Source organism: Lygodium microphyllum, chromosome 3, assembly GCF_053477565.2.
Source record: "Lygodium microphyllum isolate KBCC chromosome 3, Lygodium_microphyllum_v1.1.10, whole genome shotgun sequence".
Taxonomy (NCBI): domain Eukaryota; kingdom Viridiplantae; phylum Streptophyta; class Polypodiopsida; order Schizaeales; family Lygodiaceae; genus Lygodium; species Lygodium microphyllum.
In genome coordinates this window covers 35,821,363-35,827,163 of record NC_141137.1, presented here as the reverse complement: position 1 = coordinate 35,827,163, position 5,801 = coordinate 35,821,363, and positions in this window count along the sequence as shown.

Here is a 5,801-nt window from a genome sequence, read left to right as displayed (position 1 = left end):
GTGTCCTTGATATACCATCTTCTTCATGGTTCGTGACCTTCGCGAGTCTAGCTCTGGCCCACACAATGGACATGCATAATAACCTGAGGTAACCAGACCTGTAAGGCGAGCCACAACCTAGTGAATACTTGATTGAATGAAATAAAATATAGATATTACCAACGAGAACGGAGGTCTGCTCACCTGAGAACTCTCCCAATCTCGGAAAGTCATGCATCGTTCACATGAGAATGGCTCGAATGTTGGTTGACCGCCAACCATCGCGCCTGCTCATATCTTGCACAGTGATCCCCTCCTCCCACAAAATCTTAAGCTCATTGACTAATGGACGAAGATGCACGTCCATATTTTTTACTTTGTAGCAGCCCGAGATGAGCAAGCTAAGGATGAGATGTCCTTTCTTCGTAGAAAGCCATGGAGGGATGTTGTAGTTGACAAGCACTATAGGCCACACACTATAAGAAGTCGAGCGCAGACCAAATAGGTTCATACCATCCATGGCGAGACCAAGCCGAAGATTCCTTCGCTCTCACGCAAAGCCTGGGAAGGTAGAGTCAATGTGGCTCCATGCGCGCGAATCCGCTGATATTCGTTGAACTCCATCCGTGGACCTATTCTGCACATGCCACGTTGTCAAGCTTGCCATGCCAGACGTGCGAAACGTGTGGTTTATGCGGGGGATGAGCGGAAAGTGTCTGAGAACTTTTTGAGGGATGGTTTGACCTTGCAAGTCCTGTCGATACCTGTGAGCACCACACTTTGGACATGTCTCCATAGTCTCGTATTCATCTCGAAACAGTATGCAATCGTTGATACATGCACGGATGTTATTGTAGTCCATCCCAAGCTTCCATAAAACATATCGTGCATCATCACGAGACTCAGGCATGGTATTTGCAGGTGGTAATATATGATATTTCAATAACCTGAAAAAAATCATAAAACACCTTGAAAAAGCACAAATTTTTGCAATAATATTGTAAAAATAAAAAAATCAATGAAGCCTATGTACAAGGTACCTGAATAACTTAGTCACACTCGTATTGCTCCAACCGTATTTTGCTTGCACACTTAAGAGTGCAAGCAATGTCTTCAACCGAGATACTCGGCACCCATCATATAATGGTATGGATGCTTCCTCTCTAAGTGGGTCAGATGTCTCAACATCCATTGGAATCAATGCATCGATCATTGCCTCCATCTCAGGCTCCAAAATTGTAGGTAGGTCGGGAAAGTTGTCTGTCTCCTCTGGCATTGACGGTATAGATGGGCCTTGCGAGTGGTGGATTGGCTCCTGCAATTCATCCATCGCACATCCACAAATTCTTCTAATTGGCCGCAAAGGGTGCACTCCCCCTTGGGTCGAGACATCACCCCCCTGGATAGAAAATTTGCCAACAAGACCCAATCTTATTGTGTATGGTTTTCAATTAGCTTGCGAGTACAATGCATGATTAATATTAAGTTCAAATTACTGTTTGTTGAAAATCCACAATCGCCTGATCAATGATCTCAGATTGAAACTCATCAAATCGTCGTACGTGTTCTATAGGCAATCAATGTTTTCGTCTAATTGCCAACTTGCATTGAGAGCAAGGACATGGGACACGCTGATTAAGATACATCTCGCGGTCTTAAATAATAAGACCTTCTTCGTTTTCCATCTTATCTACATTACAGCAAACGAGACTTAAATGGATAGCTTTATGGAGATGTACGTCAAGTTGCAAGTTGACCATAAATCTTGCATTGTACATAGTAGTTGAGAGATTTTTCGATGTTATATCTCGGCCTTGTATCATGCTCAAGGATTTGTTTGTCCCGGTAGATAATTATTTGTTATTGTAAAAAACTGCACTAGAGGGCTTTGAGTATAAGTAATCCATTTATGAGCATCATTGAGGATCTCTTAGTCTAATAATAAATCAGTCTCAACAAAAAGCATCTTAGAAATGTGGTTTTTTTTTCCTAGGATCGCATATTAAAATTAATGCCATCCACGAAATTTATCAACTATAGTAATAAAATTAATTTCAATCAATTCTACTCATAGTCATAAGACCTGAGAGAAAATATCCTATACTCAATTTAAGGGATTTTTCTTCTATAACAATACTTTTGGCTTCATTTTGATGAAGTACCGTAATGACCATTAACTAGGGTATCATTTTCTTTTAGTCCTTCCGTTGACTAGTTAGCATGATTTCTAATTTGTTATGCCTATAAAGTTAATACAAAAACAATGAATTATGCATATCACAATTAGATCCCCTACTTGGACATTATGAAGGACATGACCAATTTTAAGCCATCTTAAAGAGTCACCAATGTATGTGGCCCATGGCAAAGCACATTGCATACCATTATCAATAAGTCTATTATCTTAAATTTCCTTCCCCTCCCTCTCCCTCTCTTTCTCTCCCTCTCTCTCCCTCTTCCTCTCTTTCTCTCTTTCTCTCTCATTTCCTCTCCTAAACAAGCAAAAAAGAAAGTGATTCAAACATTAAACAAGCAAGAGGGAGAGTGAGAGAGAGAATGCACTCTTCCTCCCTCTCCCTCTCTCTCTCCCTCTCCCTCTCTCCCTCTCTATCTCTCTCATTTCCTAAACAAGAAAAAAATAAAGTGATTTAAACATTAAAAAAGCAAAAGGGAGAGGGAGAGAGACAATGCACTCTCCCTCTCTTTCTCTTTCTCTCTCTCTCTCATTTCCTTCCCCTCCCTCTCCCTCTCCTTCTCTTTCTCTCCCTCTCTTTCTCTCTCATTTCCTCTCCTAAACAAGCAAAAAATAAAGTGATTTAAACATTAAACAAGCAAAAGGGAGAGGGAGAGAGAGAATGCACTCTCCCTCCCTCTCCCTCTCTTTCTCTTTCTCTCCCTCTCTCATTTCCTCCCCCTCCCTCTCCCTCTCCCTCTCTTTCTCTTTATCTCTTTCCCTCTCCCTCTCCCTCTCCCTCTCTTTCTCTCTTACTCTCTCGTTTCCTCTCCTAAACAAGAAAAAAAGAAAGTGATTTAAACATTAAACAAGTAAAAGGGAGAGGGAGAGAGAGAATGCACTCTCCCTCTCCCTTCCTCTCCCTCTCTCATTTCCTCCCCCTCCCTCTCCCTCTATTTCTCTTTCATTTCCTCTCCTAAACAAGCAAAAGAGAGTGATTTAAACCTTAAACAAGCAAAAGAAAGAGAGAGGGAGACTCACCGATGAGATATAGCGAGCATGGGGCGGCTCCTCTTTGCAATGAAGGCTCCTCCTCTCCTTCGTGAACAACGGTGGCAGCGGCGGTGGCAAGTCTTCTTCCTCTCCTTCTCTCACGACGATCGCCCTCTCCCTCGCTCTCGCTCTCAAAACTCACAATAAAGCAAACGCGAAATGAAAACCGCGCTCGGTTTCAGCCGCTTGTTTTCCCTGCGGCGCGTCGCTATTTGCATCGCTATTTGCGTCGCATTTGCGGCGCAAATAGCGACGCCGCTATCCGCCGTTGCTAATCGGTGTTGCTACTAGCTCAAATCCTTATAGTGGTGGCGGGCAGACGTTTACTGCTCCCACTCCTTCACGCACCCCACCTATCACTCCTAGGGCCGACAAGAAGTACACGAAACCCACTCCTCCAGGTATGTATTTTTGCATCCTTTTTCGCAGTAGCACTTATCAATTCAAGTTGTGTTTGACACATTTGTATTAATGTCATGATAGTACCCGTTTGCAAAATCTTACAGGTTACTCATATCTCATAGATAAGGCAACTGGCCATTTATACATGAATGATGAGGGAAAAGCTGTCATCTCTAGGATGCATGAGTTGTGCCAACAAGTATTTCGGCACAACATTACAGACAAGTGGAAGCAAATCCCAGATGTAAGCAAGGAGTACATAATCGATACATTGTATCTAGAGTTCCCTCAGCCCTGTAGCAATGATAGATTTTCGAGAGGGTGGATGATGACGCGTGTGCGTGACTATCAGTCGCATAGGCAGTCTGATGCACGTGAAGCAGTCAAGCATGGAAAATCAAAGCCGGAGTGGCTGGATACAGAGGACTAGAGTAATCTCCAAGATGAGGTGACATCCACTCCTGACAAGTGGAAGCAGCAGAAGGATGCAATAAAGGCGCGCTTGGATGCAGAATTAGTGCATCACCTTGGTAGCGGCGGCCACGCAACATTCCTTGCAGATTTCGTAAGTATTAATAGGGTAGAGCACTCTAATTTAATGACATCCATGTTGATGTATGTATTTCGAACATGAATCTCAAGTACGTTGTTTTTCAATGTTTATGTGCCATAGCAAGGTTTTATGAATCACGACCCGATTGCACTAGAGGTGACATACGGAGAGAAGCATGGCTTGAGTGCCCTGATTGAGAAGCTCTATGCTCCCGGAGGACCGATAAGTAGTAATAAATATCATTCCTAATTTGAGAAATCTGTCATTATATGTCAGTTTGTATTTGGTACTCACAATTATATATGTATTTGCTGTTGCAAGCCCCCTTCAATATGCTACTACAGTGAGAGGAGTTGTTTGATGCGGATGAGTCGTAGAGAGCAGATTAGGCTACATAGGATTACTCCCCATCTTGTATTATGTAAGGCCTTATGGCCTCTATCCACCATATGTAATAGCTAAGTGTATATGATTCGAACTTCTATGTTGTAGCATGACTCCATATACACATCTCCATGTTATTCACCACATATTGATGTACAGATGTATACATATTTTCTTTGTCGCAGTACCACTTCTCAATTTAAGTTCTGTTATTTTCTTTATCAATGCAGTGCACATTTGTGTTAATTAATGTCATGAAAGTACTTGTTTGCAAAGTCTTGTCATTGCGCATGATAAAAACTATAGAATTAAGAATACACATTGAATCATTGAATTAAAAAAATAGAGTTAATAATTACTTTTTCATTGCTCTCTAATGAATGGCAGTTCCTCCAGTTGACAAGCCTGATATAAGTAATTAGCGGCAAGCGACAGAAACCTTACAATTAGTAGCAAGAATTGCAATATGTATCTCGTAACTTCTCTACTTGAAGATGATAAAAAATACTTCCTTTTTATTATGGAAAATTCTATTTAGCTTTAAACTTGACTATTGATTCTTGAGTATGCACGTGTTCACATGATAAAAACCATAGAATTAAGAATACACATTAAATCATTAAGCAAATTAAGTATGTTACAATGAATGATCCATCTCATCTTCAATGAGATCAGCCCTTGGTAAACTATCTACTTCTAGGTCTATGTTACCGAGAGGTAACGAAACATTAAATAAGTCTATCCCACTATCAGATGTATTGCTATATTGCTCACTAACTTCATCAATATCATCGACAATCACATTATTCTCTTCTTCTGCGTTTCCTTGAACATCCTCATGAGGTTCATCTTGTACTATATCACGTATATCATCCATTATGGTGTCATCATGCACATCATCATTAATTGTTGGATTGTCATATGCTATCTCCATGTCAGTAATATTACCATATATTGGTTTTAAACGATTAGATATAGGGATGACATACCACCATCGGTTATTGTTTACCATTGGATGATACACAACGTGTATTTAAAAAACAAAAGCAAGAAACTTAAATACTTATTATATTGTGTATATTTATCACATGTATACGTATTAAAAAATTAGCCTTTGCATATATACCTGCTCGCATTGTTGAGGTAGTACTAATGTGTCATTCTTGTTTTGGTGAAATTTTGTAGAGTCAATGATTACAAAACCACTTGGATGATGTCTGATTGTGCAATGCTCACCATTTGTTACCACTTCTTTAA